Source organism: Ovis aries, chromosome 9, assembly GCF_016772045.2.
Source record: "Ovis aries strain OAR_USU_Benz2616 breed Rambouillet chromosome 9, ARS-UI_Ramb_v3.0, whole genome shotgun sequence".
Lineage (NCBI taxonomy): Eukaryota > Metazoa > Chordata > Mammalia > Artiodactyla > Bovidae > Ovis > Ovis aries.
Window position 1 is genome coordinate 54,361,164 of NC_056062.1, and position 26,099 is coordinate 54,387,262.

The window sequence follows — 26,099 nt, forward strand, 5'->3', positions numbered from 1 at the left end:
ATGGACAATATCACAGTCAAAAAGCTTTCTCTCCAAATCTTCCCAGCAACGGGCTGGGGAATAATAATTTCATACAAGTCCCGCAGGTGGCAAGGCTTCCCTGGTGGCTCCGTGGTAAAGAATCAGCCTTCAACGCAGCAGACATGAGTTTGACCCCTGGGTGGGGAAGATTCCCTGGAGAAGGAAATGGCGATCCACTCCAAAATTTTTGCCTGGAGAATTCCATGGACTGAGGAACCTTGTGGGCTATAGTCCACGGGGTGCAAAGAGTTGGACATGACTAAGCAACTACACCACAACTACCATCTACAGATGGCACAGGGTTGAAGCTTCGTTCAATGTGTCATCCTTTCTCCTAACTGCCCTCTTCCTTGACTAAAAACAAATATTATTTAGGACCCCTCCATTACTAACAAATTGAGATATTTTAGTTATATATAAACCTCCTACTTACATTTGTTGAAGCTCATACCACAAGCCAATAGAATAACATTTCCATTTTAAGTCAAATAAGACTTGTTAGCATATAAGAAAGTTGTGTTTCTCATGGTGGCATACAAAACAACTGATTATGAATCACCAGAATCTATAGGACAAAGATCACGGAAAAAAATAATTTATTGTAGGGTAATATATTTGGTTTTAATTTTTTATTCATGTTGGCTTTTTGATGGAGCACTTTACTAAGGACCATCTAAAATGTCTATTCACTGCTGAGAGTAGTATCATTCTTTTTTCCTTATTAACAATTTTACAAAGTTAAGTGAACATGGGAAAGTTTTGTTTGAAAACAATTTGTGACAGAATCCTTTGTGCTTACACTATTCAATGAGCTTAATCGTTTTTGTTTATCTCTCTCAAAAGAAACTGCAGGTTTTTTGGTATTTGGAAGCCATGTCTAGAAATTCCCTTATGTTTAATTTTTTGCGTTTTTTAAACTATTTATAAATATAGTTTAAAATATATTATATTTTAATATAATATAAATATTATATATTTTAAAAATTTCACTGGAATTTATAAAGAAATACCAAAGACTTCTTAAAACAAATCTGAACTCCCTTTTCTCCAACACACACACACACCCAGGAGCACACACGATTATATAAACCTATCAATTTTGAAATCTAGTCTGTTATAAATCAGAGTGCACAGTGAATTGTGCACAGAAAGCTACATGTGCACTTAATTGTGCCTCAAATATGAGACATTCCACCACCACCCCAACCCAAAGCCTGCTGCACTGTACTGCGAGGTACGTAAACAAAAGATTTATATCACTCAGACCATATCTGGCCTTGTGTCTATATTGTTGCAAATATCCTTTCAATACATGTTCCTAAAATCAGGAAGCACTAGCTTGTGAAAACACTGCTAGATGTAATACTTTTGCCTTTTAATAACCTCGGCAGTCTTCAAAGAATTTTAATTGGGTAAAAAATTAAACCTGACACACTTGGTTAAGTTCTGTTCTCTTGGAACATGCTGGAGTATTCCAGATGCCTGTGTGCACATCTAAAACTTTGCAAACTAAGAGTATGTGCACATAAGCAACACAAAGAAGGTGTATCTTGATGTCATTTGATGCTACCGTGGCGTGTTCAAAAGCTTTCTCATAAGAGAAATTGCAAGAATAATTTTTAGGACTGGGTATGGAAATGAGGCACATAATTCTGGCTACAATAGTGGGAGTGGTGAGTCTAATTCCACCCACACACCCTTATTAACTGAAAACATTATTTCCAGGCTGAAAGGCTTGAAAATCCTGGTTCCAGCAGCAATGCTGTCTGCCAGTATCCCATAAAGCTTTATTTCCCCAAGGTTTCCACAATATGACATATTTGGATCATGTTCAGTTCTTACCTTCCCCTGTGTACATTTGTTTCGTGTATTTTTATTGTTCTCTTAATTATCTGCACATAGATATTAATTCCAGAATGTACAAATGGTCTCCATTGTGACTTCCCCACCACACTTTATATGATAACATCACTTATGTATGCTATTTACAAGTTTCCAGGCAGACGTGTGGTTGATCTAAATTTGTGGGATAACTGTGTTCAGATATCTGCTTTCAATTTGTGTGCATGTTTTCCCCTGTTATTTTCCCTTTTTTATGGCTGTATTAATTGTTACCAGAAGTCTCTATGAATGACTGAGCAACCCAACAATGGAATGTAGCAGATTAGAAATGATTGTTTTGCTCCATCTGAGAAACGTGTCATTGCAGCCTAATTCTCATGTCTTGGAGACAGTCATGGACTGATATGCCACTTGATTCTCCACATGTGAGCACTTGCTGACCACCGGGATATGAGCTGTCCTAATACTGATGCTTTTATCGACCCATTTGACACTTATGATGCTTGCAGAAATGATGAAGCAAAAACTAACGCATCACTAAGAGAAGCGGGACATGTGGGAATTGGTATGTTGCAGCTCACTAAGTCTTAAGGCATTAAGCCTAAGGATTAACCCAAAGAGGCTGTGGCTGGCTTCAAAGCTATACCCTAACCTCATGCCTCAGTGAGTAAAGTAGAAGAATGGGAAGCAAAGAGCCCTGCGGTCTAATCTGGAGCATCGACTTACTATTTGGTCAGGTTTATTTTTGACACAATGTGATATCTTCTTTCTTTTAAAAAGAGAAGTTTAAAGCAGTATAAATTAAATTACTAATCACTTAAGAATTTGATGTGAACCAAAAACCTAATTTGTAAAGCATGGAACCTTCATTCATCTAGGCTGAAAGACTCTGCCAGAGTTACTGTGGTACTGACACTGAGGCGGTGTGGGTCTTTCAGTTCAGTTCAGTTTAGTTGCTCAGTCCTGTCCGACTCTTTGCAACCCCATGAATCACAGCATGTCAGGCCTCCCTGTCCACCACCAACTCCCGGAGTTCACTCAAACTCACGTCCATCGAGTCAGTGATGCCATCCAGCCATCTCATCCTCTGTCGTCCCTTTCTCCTCCTGCCCCGAATCCCTCCAAACATCAGAGTCTTTTCCAATGAGTCAACTCTTCACATAAGGTGGCCAAAGTACTGGAGTTTCAGCTTTAGCATCATTCCTTCCGAAGAACACCCAGGAATGATCTCCTTTAGGATGGACTGGTTGGACCTCCTTGCAGACCAAGGGACTCGCAAGAGTCTTCTCCAACACCACAGTTCAAAAGCATCAATTCTTCGGTGCTCAGCTTTCTTCACAGTCCAACTCTCACACCCATACATGACCACTGGAAAAACCATAGCCTTGACTAGACGGACTTTAGTTGGCAAAGTATTGTCTCTGCTTTTCAATATGTTATCTAGATTGGTCATAACTTTCCTTCCAAGGAGTAAGTGTCTTTTAATTTCATGGCTGCAATCACCATCTGCAGTGATTCGGGAGCCCCACAAAATAAAGTCTGACACTTGTTTCCACTGTTTCCCCATCTATTTCCCATGAAGTCGTGGGACCGGATGCCAGGATCTTCATTTTCTAAAGGTTGAGCTTTAAGCCAACTTTTTCACTCTCCTCTTTCACTTTCATCAAGAGGCTTTTTAGTTCCTCTTCACTTTCTGCCATAAGGGTGGTGTCATCTGCATATCTGAGGTTATTGATATTTCTCCTGGCAATCTTGATTCCCATTTGTGCTTCTTCCAGCCCAGCGTTTCTCATGATGTACTCTGCATGTAAGTTAAATAACCAGGGTGACAATATACATCCTTGACGTACTCCCTTTCGTATTTGGAACCAGTCTGTTGTTCCATGTCCAGTTCTAACTGTTGCTTCCTGACCTGCATACAAGTTTATCAAGAGGCAGGTCAGGTGGTCTGTATTCCCATCTCTTTCAGAATTTTCCACTGTTTATTGTGATCCACACAGAGGCTTTGGCACAGTCAATAAAGCAGAAATAGATGTTTTTCTGGAACTGAGACAAAGTACAATGTGAGTTAGTCCATCAAGATATAACATGACAAGAAGATAAGTGCTTCTGACCCTTCCTTGTGCTTGTGCTTAGTCACTCAAGCATGTCCAACTCTTTGAGACCCCCTGGACTGTAGCCCACCAGGTTCCTCTGTCCCTGGGGATTCTCCACACAATAATTCTGGAGTGGGTTGCCAAGCCCTCCTCCAGCAGATCTTCCCAACACAGGAATCAAACCGAGGTTTCCTTCTGTCAAACAGTTCAGGTAGACACACAACTTTCCACTGACCTAAAATATGGATGGAATAATCAGTCTCTCCTTCTCTTTTGCATGTTACCAATTGCTTTTAATCCTGATTGCATTTTAGAACATCCAAGAAACTTTTCTAATGGTGGAAAGAGAAGAACTAATGAGTCTCTTGATGAGGGTGAAAGAGGAGAGTGAAAAAGCTGGCTTAAAACTCAGCATTCAAAAAACTAAGATCATGGCATCCAGTCCCATCACTTCATGGCAAACAGAAGGGGAGGATGTGGAAGCAGTGACAGATTTTATTTCCTTGGCATCCAAAATCAACGCAGATGGTGACTGTAACCATGAAATTAAAAGATTCTTGCTCCTTGGAAGGAAAGCTATGACAAACTTAGACAGCATATTAAAAAGCAGAGACATTACTTTGATGACTTGGACAGCAATGAGATCAAACCAGTCAATCCTAAAGGAAATCAACCCTGAATACCCATTGGAAGGACTGATGGTGACGCTGAAGCTTCAGTACTTTGGCCACCTGATGTGAAGAGCCAACTCATTGGAAAAGACCCTAATGATGAGAAAGATTGAAGGCAAAAGGAGGAGGGATCAAGAGAATGAGATGGTTAGATAGCATCACTGACTCAATGGATATTAGTTTGAGCAAACTCCAGGAGACAGTGAAGGACAAGAAGCTTGGTGTGCTGCAGTCCATGGGGTTACAAAGAGTCAGACAGTGACTGAACAAGAAACTTTTAAAAATACTAATGCCTATACCCATCCAGGACAATTGAATCAGAATCTCCAGATGTGTGACTAAGGCATCGGTATTTGTTAAAGCTCCCCAAGTGACACAGATGAGTGTCCAAACTTGAGAGCATTTTGGAGGTGCTAATCAATAACTTACTCAGTGTAAATAGCAGCATGAGATATATGTTATGTATCTATGAACAATTCCCAGAGTAGATTACAAAAATAATTTGTTCCATAGGAAGATTAAGCAGCCACAGCCAACTGCTTAGTAATAATGTTTTTTAACTGTTTTGGATTTTATTTTGCCTTCTTTCCTTCATATTCCTCTTCATCCTTAACCAAATAAGGGGGAGAATCCCTTATATTCTCTAAAAACCCCCAGCTTGATTGACAGTGCTAAACTTACTTGTACATTTATTTAAAGGGAAATGCCTCTGCATGATGCTAATAAGCGACAAATGGTTGTTGGCATGGGACAACGTTTTTCCCTTCATAGAATACAACTCTCAACACCCATCTATAGTGTAAACTGTTATCTTCACTCACTGTTAAAATGAAGAGTCCTTTTTCTCTTCCCTCTGTCCACACAGGCTAATAGCTCTTTACACTCACTCAGCTCAAAAGATGAAAATAAAGTAACACAGCAAGGGCAATAAATGATGGCTGCTAATCTTTGTCCTCATGCACAGTCCCACGAATGTTCACTAAAAATATGTTTAAGAACTATTTCCTGAGTCCCATTAGGTGCATAAGAGAAAACCATATTGAATTCTCTTGGGTTACTCCATAAATTTATACCCTGACTCATTTTGCACTTGTGGAAAAGAAGATGGTAAGGTGGGATTAGTTTTGCAAGAGATTTATTAGTGGAAGGAACATGAGAAAGTAAAGAGAACTTTCAGAATATTGTAGATATTATACCCATTGAAAGACAGAGGAAAAGATGGGAGGTAACTTGGCTAGGCACGTACAAGGTATGGTCTTCTGGTCATAATACTATGCTATATACAGTTCTATGCTTACAGATCAGGTATTACATAATCCCCTGGATAGTTGTGCAGGACGTCTGAAGTGAAGAAAGGCAAACTCACATTCATAATAAGTATTTAACTCTATGGGGATGACAGCTAGTCCTTCCAAGGATATGAGACAAGTGTACACATTTTAAAATAGAAATAGAGACATATCAAAGGTTCAGCTTTGGCCATCATTTTTTCCATGTTTATAAAAGTTCTCTTGCAGTAAATGTTAGCCAGGTTTATAAAAGTTTCTGTAGCAGTAAAACCCAACATTCAGAAAACTAAGATCATGGCATCCGGTCACATCACTACATGGCAAATAGATGCGGAAACAGTGACAGATTTTCTTTTCTTGGGCACCAAAATCACCGCAGATGGTGACTGCAGCCATGAAATTAAAAGACGCTTGCTCCTTGGAAGAAAATCCGTGACAAACCTAGACTGCATATTAAAAAGCAGAGACATTACTTTACCGACGAGGTCCATATAGTCAAAGCTATGGTTTTTCCAATAGTCATGTATGGGTGTGAGAGTTGGACCATAAAGAAAAGCTGAATGCCGAAGATTTGATGCTTTTGAACTATGGTGTTGGAGAAGACTCTTGAGATTCCCTTGGACTGCAAGGAGATCCAACTAGTCAATCCTAAAGGAAATCAATCTTGAACATTCATTGGAAGGACTGATACTGAAGCTGAAGCTCTAATACTTTGACCACCTGAGGCAAAGAACTGACTTATTGGAAAAAACCCTGATGAAGGGAAAACTTGAAGGCAGGAGGAGAAGGGGCTGACAGAGGATGAGATAGTTGGATGGCATCACCACCTCAATGGACATGAGTCTGAGCAAGCTCTGAGAGTTGATGATGGACAGGGAAGTTTAGCATGCTTCAGTCTATAGTCGGACTTGACTGAGTGGCTGAACTGAACTGAGCAGTAAATGTGCTCCATTCCCTGAAATTCTTGCCAGAGTATTATATTCCATGCCCAGAAAATGTGTTTCTAAGCCAATGGGTCTTGAAACTTATCCAGTCTTAAACTCCAACCACCTTGAACAAATACCATCAATGGAGACGCAGATATAGAGAACAGACTTGTGAACACAGTGGGGGAAGGAGGAGGGGATGAATTGAGAGCGTAGCATTGAAACGTATACATTACCATATGGAAAGAGATAGACAGTGAGAATGCTGTATGGTGCAGAGTGCTCAAATCTATTATCCATTTCTCTGTGACAATGTAGCAGGATGGGATAGGGTTGGAGGTGGGAAGGAAGATCAAGAGGTGTGGGATATGTGTATATCTATGGCTGATTCATCTTGATGTATGATGGAAACTAATACATCAATGTAAAGCAATCATCCTCTAATTAAAAATAAATTAATTAAAAAATCCAGTTCCAGGGTTGCTTCCTTGACTCCAGCTAATTTTTGCAATGTCTCCATTATGTAATCTATCTCTTTTATCATACATTGTACATCCCTTACACAAATTATGCTGAGATTTAAACTATTTATTAGCTTGTGGGTCAGCAAAAGGAGTATTGGAAGCTACTGAAAGTTTACAAGTCCTTTATGGTGGACAAGCTTTTGCAACATCTTGCAAAAGGAGAAGCAATAGCTCTTGGACAAAATAAATAAGTAAATAAAGTGGGATATCTCTTTAAACTCATCTGCCCAGGAGTATGCAGAATCATACTTTCAGATATTCTTCTAGAAGTTGCAGCCCCATTTTCAGTTTCAAAGGGATTCAGATCTGCCTTGGCAAAGTATTCAAATATCTCCTGGTCTCTACTGGAACATGTCTTTGGTTTAGTGCTCAGCCTTTACTGCGGGAGTCAAGGGGTATTTTATAAATTACAAAAGAGGTCTCTAATTGCTTGTTAAATTCCCTTTGTTTCTACCATAACAGACAATTCTGCTCTATTTATAGACATGGTTCCCACCATGTCTGACGAATGTCTGAAATCACCTGCATCTTCAAGGATATTTTCCTCCACAAGTTTATTGCCCCAGGTCTTAAACAGGGAAATATTTAGTTAGTGAGTGATCATCTTGTATTTGACACTATCTATGCTCTGATACTACTCAGAATGATGTACTTTTCACCAGCGCAGTGGGGAATGAATCAGTCCCCAAAACCTCATTTTACCATCAGTTTTCTTAAATTATTCCAGCTATCATTTACATAAGCTTGGTTCTCCAGATGACCAAAAGGGATTAGAGATGAAAGTGAAATAGAGGGGCAGCAGAAAGTGTAAAGAATCTTTAATTTTTGATATAAATATGAATCTTGTGTAAGAAAAGAGTGATTGGAATGAAGGTTATTGTAGGACATGTTGCAGATTATAGCACAATTTGAAGAAAGCTGCAGTTGGACAGCTGACTGCTCTCAAGAAAAAGCTGTGCCTTTTCACTGAAATGGGTCCATGTTAATACTTCCTCTGTGTTTAGTTGTTGACTGGGAACAGGACATAGAAGATATAGTCTCAGTGCTAGTGCAATGGTGAATCCATAGGGCAGCAACTGGGATCACTGGACAGTATTGTCCCTCAGAGCATAAGATCTGACTGGTCTATTTTCATAACCACTTCTACCTGGTCTCTACATGAAAGTCTAAGTAAATTGTATTCAGGTAGGTCCCTGTTACCAAAACCAAGGAAAGAAATTCAAAAGCTGCCAAGTAAATAGACCATAATATTGATTTTTACAGACGAGCTCCATGGAAAATCAAAATCTTGCACTAAGAAGAATCAATACCATTGTCATACACTTGGTGAGACTTCTAAGATCACACTTAAAAGAGAGTGAGAGAGAATAATTTCACTTGACACATATTGGGCTCAAGGCACTGGTGAATGTGAGTCACTCAGTCATGTTCAGTTCTTGGTGACTCCATGGAATTCTCTAGGCAAGAATACTGGAGTGGGTAGCCATTTCCTTCTCCAGGGTATCTTCCCAACCCAAGGAATGAACCCAGGTCTCCTGATTGCAGGCATATTCTTTACCATCTGAGCCATCAGGGAAGCCCAAGGAACTGATGAGAATATGAAAAATGTGGAAAATGTCCAAAAGAGTCAGAAAAGCAGAATGCAAGCTGGATAGACAATCTAGGGAAGGAAAGTCAATTTCTATCCTCTCATATAGGTGCTTTAGTGGAATGCATAATAGATGTAAGGACCCAGAAAACTGATATAAATATATATTAGTGTGTGCATATGTGCATGGAGGAAACAGTTTAACATCACTAATTTAATCTCATGAATGTCCACAAATTAGAAGTTGAGATACAGAAAGTATCTTGAAAATATAAAAATGACACTATAGTTTAAGATTATTTTTCAGCTCATGAATTGTTTATATGTGAAATCCTAAAATAAACTGTGTTTTCAAGATACCCTCAGTTACATCCCTCAATGAGCACAGTTTCAAAGAGAATAGATACAGAATAACCTTTAAAATTGTGATCTTGACAAGAACATTTTGAGTAAACATAGGCAGAACATACTCAGTATTTCTGTTTTAAGACAGAAAATTCCCTTTGTAAACTGTGTACACACATATATGTTTATCTAGATCTGTGTATATATATATATATGCATGAAATTATTAAATAAGACTTTACATTTGAAATAAGAGCATTAATTCATGAAAATCCTGCAAAACATATGAATGCAAAGCTTTTCAAAACAGTTTCAGTCTTAGAGCAAATGCAAAAGTCAAGAATTTCAGGTATATAAATGAAAACAGCCAAGCTATAAAGAACAAAAAAAAAAAGAAAGAAACTAGTTAAAAATATCTTCTCAAACATTCTAGGGTGCCCCAGGATGAACCGTTTAGAAAGCCAACATCAGAGCAGATCTCTGAATGTAGATCAAGTTTTATAAAAGCAGACTACTTGGTCTGCAAGTGGAACAAAAGACATAGTTTAACAAATGCAGAAATAATGAGGGTTTCAGATATCTAACCAAGGCTCCAAAAGATATACTCCAGTCTAAAGTATCAAAGCATGGGAGTTCACAACTGAAACTGTACTATTGCCACACAGAATGTCTGCATACCATAGGCCAGATCTATAAAAGCAAAAATTTCTGTCACTTCCTCTTTGCATTTTTATAATGAGAAGAAAATGTATGGTAGGTCTAACTTATGAGAAACTTGCAAATTTCAGTCTTTTTTTCTTTGGTTGACCAAAGAAATCTGTTGATTCTATGGAAAATTAAACTCATTACTCTTCTGGAGATTCTCAACATGCTAAATTTCAAAATACCAGTACCAATCACTGAAAGATCATATTTAAAGGTTACAAATTTGAAGTTGCGTCTTTGGTGATGGCAATACTTTACAATGAAACAGAAAAATGTAGATGAATAATAAAGATTACTAAATTAATTAATTAAAAGCACAGAACTTTTTTTGAAATCTGAAAAGTAACTTCAGTCACGTTCTTGTTAACATTGGTCAGAGCACAGGAAATGGAATCAGATCTAGAGCTTCTTAAATTCATATGTTTGATCTTCTATTTGTTAGCTAGGTAACTTAATCCATATAAATCTCAGTTTCTAAATATTAAAGCTGAAAATACTATTATTATGCATCTTGTGTGCCTCCTTAAAATGTAATAGTACAACAAAACTACAGTGACTTGCTGAATGCTTAAAAATGTAGTCATTATTATGTTGTTACTAATACCTTGACATTAAATATGTAGCAACTTAAATGTTCAAATAATTATATAATGACTTCTGCATTAAATAAATATGCATTTTCATAATGTATCCATTAAAATGTCTCTTGATTGCTGAAAAGTTTTCTTTTTTAACATTTACAGCAATAGTTGCATAGTATTAATAGGGATAAGAGCTTATAAGAACATGTATTTTGGATCTGTGAGCCTGAATTTAAAAGAAGCACCATAAATATTTTTATATATGTTGATTTGGAGAAGAGCTTATATAAAGATTTATAGGAATAATTTACATGCAATAAGTGGCATTCAATTTTAAATGAAAATCTTTTTTTGGATTTTTGTAGTAAAATAAGTCTATTAAGGACAGAATGTTTGTTCCCCCACCCCCAGTATATTCACATGTTGAATTCCTAAGCTCCAATGTGATGGTATTAAAAAGTACCCTTATAGCTCAATTGGTTAAGACTCTGCCCACAATACAGGAGACTCCAGTTCAATTCCTGGGTTGGGCAGATCCCCTGAAAAAGGGATAGGCTACTCACTCCAGTATTCTTGGCCTTTTCTGGTGGCTCAGTGATAAAAAAACTCACCTACAATTTGGAAGACCTGGGTTCAGTCCCTGGGTTGGGAAGATCTCCTGGAGGAGAGCATGGCAACCCACTCCAGTATTCTTGCCTGGAGCATCCAGGCAAGAGTTGGACATGACTGAGTGACTAAGCACAGCCCACAGCATAGTTTTTGGAAAGTAATTACTTCTGTGTGCATGATCAGTCGTGACAGTCAGATCAGACTCTTTGCAACCCTATGGACTGTAGCCCTCCAGGCTCCTCTGTCCATGGGATTCTCCAGGCAAAAATACCAGAATGGGTTGTGATGCCCTCCTCCAGGGGATCTTTTCCACTCAGGAACTGAACCTACATCTTTTGTCTCCTGCATCTCAGGTGGATTCTTTACCCACTGAGTCACCAGGGAAGCCCTTAATTAGATTTATTTTTTTTAATTTATTTTTTTAATTTTAAAATCTTTAATTCTTACATGCGTTCCCAAACATGCCCCCCCTCCCACCTCCCTCCCCACAACATCTCTCTGGGTCATCCCCATGCACCAGCCCCAAGCATGCTGCATCCTGCGTCAGACATGGACTGGGGATTCAATTCTTACATGATAGTATACATGTTAGAATTCCCATTCTCCCAAATCATCCCACCCTCTCCCTCTCCCTCTGAGTCCAAAAGTCCGTTATACACATCTGTGTCTTTTTTCCTGTCTTGCATACAGGGTCGTCATTGCCATCTTCCTAAATTCCATATATATGTGTTAGTATACTGTATTGGTGTTTTTCTTTCTGGCTTACTTCACTCTGTATAATTGGCTCCAGTTTCATCCATCTCATTAGAACTGATTCAAATGAATTCTTTTTAACGGCTGAGTAATACTCCATTGTGTATATGTACCACAGATTTCTTATCCATTCATCTGCTGATGGACATCTAGGTTGTTTCCATGTCCTGGCTATTATAAACAGTGCTGCGATGAACATTGGGGTACATGTGTCTCTTTCAATTCTGGTTTCCTCGGTGTGTATCCCCAGCCGTGGGATTGCTGGGTCATAAGGTAGTTCTATTTGCAATTTTTTAAGGAATCTCCACACTGTTCTCCATAGTGGCTGTACTAGTTTGCATTCCCACCAACAGTGTAGGAGGGTTCCCTTTTCTCCACACCCTCTCCAGCATTTATTGCTTGCAGATTTTTGGATCACAGCCATTCTGACTGGTGTGAAGTAGTACCTCATTGTGGTTTTGATTTGCATTTCTCTAATAATGAGTGATGTTGAGCATCTTTTCATGTGTTTGTTAGCCATCCGTATGTCTTCTTTGGAGAAATGTCTATTTAGTTCTTTGGCCCATTTTTTGATTGGGTCGTTTATTTTTCTGGAGTTGAGCTGCATAAGTTGCTTGTATATTTTTGAGATTAGTTGTTTGTCAGTTGCTTCATTTGCTATTATTTTCTCCCATTCAGAAGGCTGTCTTTTCACCTTGCTTATAGTTTTCCTTTGTTGTGCAGAAGCTTTTAATTTTAATTAGATCCCATTTGTTTAAAAATATGGAACGCTTCACGAATTTGCGTGTCATCCTTGCACAGGGGCCATGCTAATCTTCTCTGTATCGTTCCAATTTTAGTATATGTGCTGCCGAAGCGAGCACTTAATTAGATTTAGGATGATGTCATAAGGATAGAGCCCCAAGATGGGATTGAAGGAAATGGCTATCCATTCCAGTATTCTTGCTTGGAGAGCCTCATGGACAGAGATGTCTAATGGACTACAGTCCATGGGGTTGCAAAGAGTTGAACACAACTGAGGAGCTAACACACACATAAAGAAGAAAAGACACCAGAGCTTCCTCTCCCCATGTGTGAGGACATACTGTGAGAGGTTGGTTATCTGAAAACCAAGAAGATAGTTATCACCAGAACCCAATCATGCTAGACACCCTGATCTCTGATTTCAGCCCGTAGAAAGGTGAGAAAATAAATTTATGCTTTTAAGTCCCCTAGGGAATTGCATTTTATTATAGCAACAAACTGAATAAGACAAAACTCAAATTATCCAAAGCATTTGTTTTCCTTAAAACACGGAATAACCCTGCAGTGACATACAACCTCACACCTATCACAATGGCTAATCATTAAAAGTCTACAAATAATAAATATTGATGAGGATGTAGAGAAATGGAATCTCATACACTGTTGGTAGGAATGCAAACTGGTGTAGCTACTAGAGCAAACAGTATGGAGGTCTGAAAACCTAAAAATAGACCTACCACAGGATCCAGCAATTCTGTTGCTGGATATATATCTGAAGAAACCAAAAACATTTATTCAAAAAGATATTTACACTCCAACATTCATGGCAGCGTTATTTGCAATAGCTTAGATATGGAAGCAAGCTACATGTCCATCACCAAATATATGGATAAAGAATATGTGGGGTGTGTGTGTGTGTGTGTGTATATATATATATATATATAAAAATTAAGATTAATATTTAATATTAATAGTTAAGATTAATGAAATAAAAAGTTATGTTAAAATATATTTGCATTCAAATGGCAAAATATGTTTTCATAGTAAATTTAATTTAATATAATGTAGTAAATATCCCTTATTTCCTACTTCATTTATACAGTAACATTCAATACTCAATATCTGTATTCTTGCTACTTGTCTTTATGTAAGTTTGCTTGCTGATAGTTGTTTAGGAAGAAATTGGTCAGAAAAAGTTATATATGTATATATAACTTTCCATCTGTATCTCTCAAGTTTTCATGTCTGTGTCTGTGTGTGTGTGTGTGTGTTCACATAATATCTAGGATTTTTAGCTGTATTTATTGGAAGGAACAGTGTTGGTCTAATACATATTGTCTTTGAGTGGGAAATTTTTTTTTAATTTTTATTTTTACTTTATTTTACTTTATAACACTGTATTGGTTTTGCCATACATTGACATGAATCCACCATCAGTGTACATGTGAACCCCCCTCCCACCTCCCTCCCCATAACATCTCTCTGGGTCATCCCCGTGCACCTACCCCAAGCATCCTGTATCCTGCATCGGACATAGACTGGCGATTCATTTCTTACATGATAGTATACATGTTTCAATGCCATTCTCCCAAATCATCCCACCCTCTCCCTCTCCCTCAGAGTCCAAAAGTCCAGTCTACACATCTATGTCTCTTTCGCTGTCTTGCATACAGGGTCATCATTGCCACCTTTCTAAATTACATATATATGTGTTAGTATACTGTATTGGTGTTTTTCTTTCTGGCTTACTTCACTCTGTATAATTGGCTCCAGTTTCATCCATCTCATTAGAACTGATTCAAATGTATTCTTTTTAATGGCTGAGTAATACTCCATTGTGTATATGTACCACAGATTTCTTATCCATTCATCTGCTGATGGACATCTAGGTTGTTTCCATGTCCTGGCTATTATAAACAGTGCTGTGATGAACATTGGGGTACATGTGTCTCTTTCAATTCTGGTTTCCTTGGTGTGTATCCCCAGCCGTGGGATTGCTGGGTCATAAGGCAGTTCTATTTGCAATTTTTTAAGGAATCTCCACACTGTTCTCCAAAGTGGCTGTACTAGTTTGCATTCCCACCAACAGTGTAGGAGGGTTCCCTTTTCTCCACACCTCCTCCAGCATTTATTGCTTGCAGATTTTTGGATTGCAGACATTCTGAGTGGTGTGAAGTGGTACATCATTGTGGTTTTGATTTGCATTTCTCTAATAATGAGTGATGTTGAGCATCTTTTCATGTGTTTGTTAGGCATCAGTATGTCTTCTTTGGAGAAATGTCTATTTAGTTCTTTGGCCCATTCGTTGACTGGGTCGTTTATTTTTCTGGAATTGAGCTGCATAAGTTGCTTGTATATTTTTGAGATTAGTTGTTTGTCAGTTGCTTCATTTGCTATTATTTTCTCCCATTCAGAAAGCTGTCTTTTCACCTTGCTTATATTGTTGTGCAGAAGCTTTTAATTTTAATTAGATCCCATTTGTTTATTTTTGCTTTTATTTCCAGAATTCTGGGGGTGGATCATAGAGGATCCTGCTGTGATTTATGTTGGAGAGTGTTTTCCTATGTTCTCCTCTAGGAGTTTTATAGTTTCTGGTCTTACATTTAGATCTTTAATCTATTTTGAGTTTGTTTTTGTGTGTAGTGTTAGAAAGTGATCTAGTTTCATTCTTTTACAAGTGGTTGACCAGTTTTCCCAGCACCACTTGTTAAAGAGATTGTCTTTACTCCATTGTATATTCTTGCCTCCTTTGTCAAAGATAAGGTGTCCATATGTGTGTGGATTTATCTCTGGGCTTTCTATTTTATACCATTGATCTATATTTCTGTCTTTGTGCCAGTACCATACTGTCTTGATGACTGTGGCTTTGTAGTAGAGCCTGAAGTCAGGCAGGTTGATTCCTCCAGTTCCATTCTTCTTTCTCAAGATTACTTTGGCAATTCGAGGTTTTTTGCATTTCCATACAAATCTTGCAATTATTTGTTCTAGTTCTGTGAAAAATATGGCTGGTAGCTTGATAGGGATTGCATTGAATTTGTAGATTGCTTTGTGTAGTATGCTCATTTTCACTATATTGATTCTTCTGATTCATGTACGTGGTATATTTCTCCATCTATTAGTGTCCTCTTTGATTTCTTTCATCAGTGTTTTATAGTTTTCTATATATAGGTCTTTAGTTTCTTTAGGTAGATATATTCCTAAGTATTTTATTCTTTTCATTGCAATGGTGAATGGAATTGTTTCCTTAATTTCTTTTTCTACTTTCTCATTATTAGTGTATAGGAATGCAAGGGATTTCTGTGTGTTGATTTTATATCCTGCAACTTTACTATATTCATTGATTAGCTCTAGTAATTTTCTGGTGGAGTCTTTAGGGTTTTCTATGTAGAGGATCATGTCATCTGCAAACAGTGAAAGTTTTACTTCTTCTTTTCCAATTTGGATTCCTTTTATTTCTTTTTCTGCTCTGATTGCTGTAGCCAAAACTTCCAGAACTATGAAAAATAAAAGCCATATGATTATCTCAATAGATGCAGAGAAGGCCTTGGACAAAATTCAACATCCTTTTATGATAAAAACTCTCCAGAATGCAGGAATAGAAGGAACATACCTCAAGATAATAAAAGCTATATATGACAAACCCACAGCAAACATTATCCTCAATGGTGAAAAATTGAAAGCATTTCCCCTACAGTCAGGAACAAGACAAGGGTGCCCACTTTCACCCATACTATTCAACATAGTTCTGGAAGTTTTGGCCACAGCAATCAGAGCAGAAAAAGGAATGAATGGGAAACTTTAAAAGAAGAAAATGTTCTGAATTACCAATAAAACTATCCAATAAGCTCTCAGCAACCATACATGTACGTCTATCCAGTGCTGTGAATGAAACACTGAAAAAACCAGCCCCCTGGGATAAAATTATTGAGTCTGGAGAACAGAAAGAGAAAAGATCGAAGACAAGTGAACAGAGTCTAAACGACTGGTGGGACATCATCAATGAACCAATATATACATTGTAGTAGTCACAGAAGGAGAAGAAAAAAAGAAAGAAGAGAATACAATATCTGAAAAAACAATATGGTTGAAAATTTCCAAAATTTGATGAAATATTTAATTGCAAATATCAAAGAAACTGTATGTATTCCAAGTATGGTGAACTCAGAGAACAACATTAAGACACATTATAATCAAACATTCAAAAAACAAAGAGAGAACCCTGGGAGCAGAAAGAGGAAAGTGAGTCATCACGTACAAAGAATCCTCAATCAAATTATTAACAGATTTCTTAATACAACCTTTGGAGGCCAGAAGTCAAGGGTCTGTATATTTAAACTGATAAAAGAGAAAATTATCTTAACCGAGAATCCTATATCCAATAAAAATGTCCTCCAGAAGTGAGGGGGAAATTAAGACATTCTCAAACAACACAAACTGAAAGAGTTATTACCACTAGACCTGCCCTCGAGCTGCACATACTCAAAAGAGTCCTGCAGGGGTGAAATGAAAAAACATAAGGCAACAACACCAAGTCACATGAGGAAATAAAAACAATTCACCAAATGTAAACATGTGGACAATTGTAGAGCCAGCATTTTTCTAACAGTGGTTTGTAAGTCCATTTATTGTTTTCTACAAGACCCAAGAAATGAAAATCTTATTTAAAATTATTACTCTGAAAGCTAATACTATTATAACTGTGGTTTATAATTCAATGTTTTGTTTAAAACACAACTTAAGAGAGTGTGTGCTTAGTCGCTCAGTTGTGCCTGACTCTGCAACACCATGGGCTGTAGGCTGCCAAGCTCCTCTGACCCTGGGGATTCTCCAGGAAAGAATACTGGAGTGGGTTGCTATGCCCTCTTCCAGGGGATCATCCCAACCCAGGAATCAAACCCAGGTCTCCCGCATTGCAGGAGGATTCCTTCCTGTCTGAGCGACCAGGGAAGGAAGTCCTTAAGAAACTGTGTTTGAAAGTTGCCTTTAGAGCACACCATATATAAAGAGGGTGCCCCTGGTGGCTCACATGGTAAAGAATCTACCTACAGTGCAGGAGATCTGGCTTTAATCCTTGATTTAGGAAGATCCCCTGGAGAAAGAAATGGCTACTCACTCCAGTATTCTTGCCTGGAGAATTCCATGGACAGAGGAGCCTGACGGGCTACAGTCCATGGGGGTCACAAAGAATTGGACATGACTGTTAACACATACATACATACATACATACACACACATACATAGCCAGCTCTGACCAACATGAAACTGACATTCACTTAGGGGTAGAAAACAGCAACCCTCTCTAGTATTTTTGCCTGGAAAATTTCATGGACAGAGGAACCTGGTGGGCTACAGTTCATAGGGTTGCAAAAAAGTTGGACTCAACTGAACGTGCACAGATGAAGATGATGAATGTATAAAGATGAAACTTTGTAATATCAACAACAAGGGGTGAGGATACATCTGTAAAAGGGCATGCTGTTGCTAAGTCGCTTTAGTCATGTCCAACTCTATGCGACCCCATGGACGGCAGCCCACCAGGCTCCGCCATCCCTGGGATTCTCCAGGCAAGAACACTGGAGTGGGCTGCCATTTCCTTCTCCAATGCATGAAAGTGAAAAGTGAAAGAGAAGTCACTCAGTCGTGTCTGACTCTTAGCAACCCCATGGACTGCAGCCTACCAGGCTTCTCCATCCATGGGATTTGCCAGGCAAGAGTACTGGAGTGGGTTGCCATTGCCTTCTCCAGTAAAAGACCATACTTACTGAAATTAAAAGTGACCATTTAAATCAGGACTGTGTGTTGGCACCATGCAGCTCTGATAAGGAGCTGCTCTTCCAAAGTTTGAGTGACTCAGTGGACCAGCTTGATTGGCAGTGAGAGTTTCTGCCTCTGTTAAGGGAAATAGCGCATCATCATCTTTGTGGAACTCAGCAACTGCTCCTGTGAATCAGATACAAGAAGCAATTTCTGATAATTATGTGATCATTTTCTCAAAAACATTTTGTTCTTATAGTACAATGGTAAATATGCTTTTGCATGGCATGAATGTTAATTATAAAGTTGTGGGATTGGACATGCTTGAATATAGAAGCCAGATTCAAGATATTTTTTACAAAGTGACCAGTGAAAGAAGTGTGCTAAAAAATATTTGTCAATGAAACTTTTATTGAAAGTGCAATAGATACTTATAGGCTTCACAGAGAAGAGAAATTGCTTCTACTATTTCATCAGTGTTATTTTTTTTTAAGTGTGAGGAAAGAATTTTAGTGATAGGTGCTTATAACTTTGCTAGTAAAATGTCTGCTATATAAAATTATAATACCTCATAATGTACTTTAAGAATTTGTGAGTATTTTACATTTTAAAATTATCTTTATGAAAAAGCTGTATAAACAATGGATAAATATCTATGGAAACTAAAAACCTTAAATTAGTGTTGTAACTTTCAGATAATAATCCTCATGGCAACTGTGAGATATAGAATATGCACAAAGGAAAAAGAGAATTAACATATTCTACTATGAATAATGAGCAAAACTCAAAAGAAAACAGCCATACAGGGAATGAGGGATTTAAAAGTAGCTGTAAAATATGTAGAAAGCAAATAGCAAAATAGCAGTTCTTGATTTTCAGCATACTTTAACTGTAAATGAAACAAATTCTTTAATCAATAGACAGAGGTTGGCAGAATAGAAAAACACACATGATCCAACTATATGCTGTCTATAAGAGAGTCACTTCAGATCCAAATACAAACTTACCAAAAGCAAAAGAATGGAAAAAGATATCCCATGCAAATAGAAACTTAAAGGGAGCATGGTGGCTATACTAGCATTAAATAAAATAGATTTTAAATCAGAAAAGTTTAAAAAGACAAAAAAATGATATTATATATTATTAAAAATTTGAATACAGCAGAAACAAAAGACAATTATAAGCATTTATTTACACACAACAAGAAACCATCAGAATATAGGAAATAAAATTTGACAGAATTGAAGAAGAAATAGCTCTACAGTAATAGTTGAAGATATTAATAACTCACTGGGTTTCCCTGATGGTTCAGATGGTAAAGAATCTGCCTGCAATGTAGGAGACTGGGTTTGATACCTGGGTTGGGAAGATTCCCTGGAAGAGGGCATGGCAACCCTCTCCAGTATTCTCACCTGGAGAATCCCCATGGACAGAGGAGCCGGGAAAGCTACACACTGTAGGGTCACAAAGAGTCAGACATGACTGAGTGACTAAGCACAGCACAGCAATAACTCACTATCGACAATAGATAGCAAAAACAGATAGAAGAGAAGTAAAAAATAGAAGACTTAAACAGCACAATAAATCAACCATATCTAACAGACACTTATAGAACACTTTACCTAATGACAAGAATATACGCCTTCTTCTCAGGTGCACATGGGATGTTTTGAGGGACAGAACACATATTAGGTCATAATGTGAGCCTTAAGAGATCTTAAAAGCTATCATACAAAGTAATTCTCCAATCCAATGGGATTGAGTTATAAATCAGTAAGAGAAGGAAAAGTGCAAAGTTAACAAAATAGGCAAATTAAACAATATTTTTTAAACAAATGGACCAAAGAGAAATTCATAAGGGAAATTAAAAAGTGCAGATGAATAAAATTAAGCTAGACCATAATGAAACTTATAAGATGAAGCTAAAATAATACTAAAGGGAAATGTATAGCTATACAGCTTACATTAGAAGTTCTCAAATCAGAAAGCTAACTTTAAAACTTAAGGAACTAGAAAAAAGAACTGAAATAGAATAGAATAACTATAAAAAAATTGTCAATGAACCCAAAAGTCAGTTCTTAAAAAAAGTCAACAAAATTGACAAACCTTTAGCTCTTTAAGTAAGAAAAAGAGAAGACTCAAATTACTAAAATCAGAAATAAAAGTGGACATATTACTACCATTTTTACAGAAATGAAAAGAATTGTAAGAGTATTATGAACAATTGCATGCTGAAAAAAATGGATAAATTATATGAAATGGACAAATTTCTAGAAACAAAACCTACAAAGACCAAATTATGAAGACACAGGAAATCTGAATAGACCTAGGAAGGAGGCAGAAGCTAGGAAGGAGGCAGAATCAGTATTTGCATGTCACTCAACAAAGAAAATCTCTAGATCTTCCATGGTGACTTCTATCAAACATTTAAAGTGGGACTAATAACAATCCTTCTCAGTTTTTGCCAAAATATTACAGAGATCACTTTCTAACTCATTCTATGAAACCAGAATTACCCTGATATCAAAGACAAATTCAATACAAGGAAAAGAAAATTATATACTAATATCTTAAAGAACCCTTCTGCCAGTGCAGGAGACATAAGAGACTTGTGTTCAGTTCCTGGGTCAGGAAGACCCCCTAGAGGAGACCATGGCAATCCACTCCAGTATTCCTGCCTGGAGAATCCATAGACAGAGGAGCCTGGTGGACTGTAGGCCACAGGGTCTCAAAGAGTTGGACACCACTGAGCAACTAAAACACACACACACGTCCTTTATGAATATTGATGCAAAAATCCTCAATCTAAAAAAAAAAGTGAAAAGGCTTCTCTGGTGGCTCAGATGGTAAAAAATCTGCCTGCAATGTGGGAGACCAAGGTTCAATCCCTGGATCAGGAAGATTCCCTGGAGAAGGGAATAGCTACCCACTCCAGTATTCTTGCCTGGAGAATTCCATGGACAGAGGAGCCTGGCAGACTACAAGAAAAAAGAAAATTATATACCCATAATGCAAAAAGCCTCAATAAAATACTAACAAATTGAATTCAACACCACTCGTTTTAAAATGATTGTACACTATGACCAAGGGGAATTTATTCCTGGAATGCAAGGATGGGGTTCAACATATGAAAATTTATCAATGTAATATAGTACATTAAGAAAATAAAGGGGAAAACTCACATGATTATTTCCATTTGACAAAATTCAACACTTTTTCATGATAAAAGCATTCAGTGAACTAGAAAGAGAAGGGAGTTACCTTAACATAATAAAAGCAACCAATGAGAATGCACAGCAAACATTATACTCAACAGTAAAAAATGAAAAGTACTTCTTTTAAAATCAAGAAAACTGCAAGGATGCCCACCTTTGACACTGTACTCGACAAATTCTGGAAGTTCTAACCAGAGCAATTAAAAAAGGAATAGAAGACATACACATTGGAAAGGAAGAAGTAAAATTGTCTTTCTTTCCAGATGATATAATTTAATATGTAAAAAATGCTAAAGATTATTCATACACACAAACTATTAGAACTAATAAATGAATTCAGCAAAGTAGCAGGACGCAAAATCAGTTGCATTTGTTTACACTACAATGAATAACCTGGAAGGAAATTTTGAACATAATTTTATTAACAATAGCATTAAAAAGAGTAAAATATTTAGGAATTCCTTTAAACTAGAAGTGAAAGTGTTGCTTAATAAGAACAATAAAATGCTTTAAGAAATTTTAAAAGACATAAATAAGTGGAAATGTCTCTTTTTCATGGATGGGAAGATTTAATATTATCAAGATGTCAATACTACCTAAAATAACCTACAGATTCGATTCAATTTCTATCAATAACCGAAGATGTTTTCTTCAGAAATAGGAAAACCCATTCTGAAATTCACATGGCTTACAATAACCATGACAGCCTCAAAAAAGAATAACATTGGAGGATTCCCTCCTAATTTCAAAACTTACTACAGAGCTACAGTAATCAAAATGTGTGGAACTGGCATAAAGACCAACATACAGGCCAATGGAATAGACTGGATAGTCTAGAAATAAATCCCCACATACATGTGCAAATGATTTTTGACAAGAGTTCTAAGATTACTCAAAGGGAAAAGGGTAATCTTTTCAACAAATAGTGCAGGGAAAACACATACCAGACCAGTATTTTATTTTTGAATTATTTTAACCAGATAATTACTCTGTAGGCAACAAATTGTTTTTGTCCTGGGTTCTAGAAACAATGTAATAAATTAGCAATTTCCAAAGGTTTCCTTCAGTCAGTCCATTTTAATGTCTGCTCTGGTACTGTTCACCACTTTGTTAACATGCCTTGCTGTCTCTGACAGCCAATGCTGTACAGTTTCAGAAGGACCACCACTAGGGAAATTTTCATGAATGCTGAGATCCTCTCATTATTGCATAGAGTATACCCTGAACCCCAGAGAGAGGAGACAGGTAGCTATGAATGGCTCTTTTGGTATTAATCCATTTAAACATTTCCTATATTCCTGAACCTTTGGATTCACTCCTCTACACTGTACCAGAGAATTCTGCATCCTCAGTTGCATTTAGTGTAGGTTATATTTTGTTCAAGTGCCATTCAAGCAACAGAGTAAGAATTACATCCACTTGCTTCTTATTCGAATCATGAATCAATCACTTATAATTGTATGCATATCAATATAGTCAACCTGATCAAATTATGTTATTTCCTTCTTTGTCTAACACTTACAGAATTGAGTCTCACATATATTTCTCAAGTTTCTGTTAGCAATCAAATGTTAAACAATTTTTCCTTGAATAAGCTACACTGCATTTGGGGGAACACTAGATGGGCCTCTAACTATGAAACTCAAGTTCATGACAAGGTAGAGGAGATGAGTCTTAAGGGGACTTGGAATAACTAAGACAAGGTTGGAAGATTTATTCAGGCAGGATAAGTAAAGAATAACTTTCCTGATAAGAAATATTAGTGAATGGGATATTGAGAAGGGGCACCAAGATATTCAGATTTTTTAAATCCACTAAGAAGCTCTACAGGGAAGGCAATGGCACCCCACCCCAGTACTCTTGCCTGAAAAATCCAATGGATGGAGGAGCCCGGTGGGCTGCAGTCCATGGGGTCGCTAAGAGTTGGACACGACTAAGCGAATTCCCTTTCACTTTTCACTTTCATGCATTGGAGAAGGAAATGGCAACCCACTCCAGTATTCTTGCCTGGAGAATCCCAGGGATGGGGGAGCCAGGTGGGCTGCCATCTATGGGGTCGCGCAGAGTCAGACACGATTGAAGAGACTTAGCGGCAGCAGCAGCAGTAAGAAGCTCTAATTAAAACACTGAAGATATGGATCTTTCCCAATCAATGCTCCAAACTGCACTGTAATTCAGGAGCATACAGGATCAGACTTTGAGTCTATAATTTGAATATTTCAGTCCTTTGGCTAGAAAAGTTTAAAAAAATTCTTTCAAGGTCAAACGTATATGCCCTCTACTTCCTTGCACATGCTTTAAGCAGAGATTATAGGCTTGTATTTTCCATCTCCACTCTATAAACTCTTCAGTGAAGCCAGAAGCAGCTAGATATAGTTCTCATTATGGCAATGCTCTATTGCTCCTGCCACTTAGACTATCAAACAGTGCATACAACAAGCACTTCACTACACACCAACTGTAACAGATAAGTAACAGTATTGCCACTGCAACACATTATCAGTATCCTGTTTCCACTGGCAGTGGAAACTGCCCCATTTTTAAATATAAAAGCATCAAATAATAAATCCCAGAATCCTATCTTTATAATTGGTTTCATGAAACTACTTACGATAGTAAAATTCTCAGTTTGTGTTTGGTGAGGATGATGGTGACCATTCTAGATATTTCAAGTAGAAAAAGATTTAACACAGTAAAACAGATATTTTTTTAAAACTGATGAAAAGGCTAGATGTTTCAAGATTTAGGAAAATCTTATGTGGTTCTCTGATTTGCCACTAACAGTTAGGGCGTCATAATGATGCACAAACCAAAAACACTTTTGGCCACAAAATACATCTGGTTCCAGATACTACGCAGAAGGTTTTCAAAAAAACTTTCAGAAACTCCAGCAAAAATTTCATGTCTGATAGAGCTCATATTTGTGCTTGCTTCTACTAGAGAGATTATAATAAGATTTCCTTCTTCCAACTCTTCTTTCTCCAGTTTCTTTTATTTGTTGATGCTGCTGCTCAGTCACTCTGTCATGTCTGATTCTTTGTGACCCCTTAGATAGCAGTATGCCAGGTTCCTCTGCCTCCACTATCTCCCAGAGTTTGCTCAAATTCATGTTCATTGAACTGGTGATGCTATCAAACCATCTCATCCTTTGTCACCCCCTTCTCCTTTTGCCTTCAATCTTTCCCAGCATCAGGGTCTATTCCAATGGGTCACCTCTTCCTATCAGGTGACCAAAGTACTAGAGCTTCAACTTTAGCATCTGTCCTTCCAATGAATATTCAGGGTTGATTTCCTTTAGGATTGACTGGTATGATCTTCTTGCAGTCCAAGGAACTCTCAAGAGTCTTCTCCAAGACCACAGTTTGAAAGCATCAATTCTTTGGCACTCAGCCTTCTTTATAGTCCAACTCTCACATCCATACATGACTACTGGAAAAATAACAGCTTTGACTATATGGACCTTTATTGGCAAGGTAATGTCTCTGCTTTTTTTTTTAATATAAATTTATTTTAATTGAAGGTTAATTACTTTACAATTGGAGAAGGCAATGGCACCCCACTCCAGTACTCTTGCCTGGAAGATCCCATGGATGGAGGAGCCTGGTAGGCTGCAGTCCGTGGGGTTGCGAAGAGTCAGACATGACTGAGTGACTTCACTTTCACTTACTTTACAATATTGTATTGGTTTTGCCATACATCAACATGAATCCACCACAGGTGTACATATGTTCCCCATCCTGAACCCCCCCTCCATCCTCCCTCCCCGTACCATCCCTCTGGGTTGTCCCAGTGTACCAGCCCCAGGCATCCAGTATCATGCATAGAACCTGGGCTGGTGAGTCGTTTCATATATGATATTATACATGTTTCAATGCCATTCTCCCAAATCATCCCACCCTCTCCCTCTCCCACAGAGTCCAAAAAACTGTTCTATATATCTGTGTCTCTTTTGCCATCTCGCATACACTGTCTGTGTTTGTCATAGCTTTCCTTCCAAGGACAAACATCTTTTAGTGTCACAGCTGCACTCACCATTTGCAATGATTTTGGATTCCAAGGAAATAAAATCTGTCACTGCTTCCAATTTCCCCCTTCTATTTGTCATGAAGTGATGGGACCAGATGCCATGATCTTAGTTTCTTTCAAGTTGCGTTTCAAGCTAATTTTTTCACTCTCCTCTTTCGCCCTCATCAAGAGGCTCTTTAGTTCTTCTTTCTGCCATTAGAGTATTATCATCTGTATACCTGAGGTTGTTAATATTTCTCCTGGCAATCTTGTTTCAGGCTTGTGATTCATCCAGCCCAGGATTTTGCATGATGTACTCTGCATAGAAATTAAAAAACAGGATGACAATATACAGCCTTTTGATACTAATTTCCCAATTTTGAACCAGTTAGCTGTTCCATACCCGGTTCTAACTGCTGCTTCTTGACCTG

At 37.7% G+C, this 26,099-nt stretch overlaps 1 non-coding gene and 1 pseudogene across 1 annotated transcript; one reads left to right on the forward strand and one right to left on the reverse strand.

Annotated features, from left to right (window-relative positions):
- The first annotated feature begins 2,313 nt into the window (after positions 1–2,313).
- Positions 2,314–18,961, forward strand: LOC101118031 (glutaredoxin-2, mitochondrial-like; annotated as a pseudogene).
- Positions 12,707–12,813, reverse strand: LOC114116506 (U6 spliceosomal RNA). Its single transcript, XR_003590409.1, has one exon. It is a non-coding gene; the product is annotated as a U6 spliceosomal RNA (small nuclear RNA).
- Positions 18,962–26,099: the final 7,138 nt, after the last annotated feature.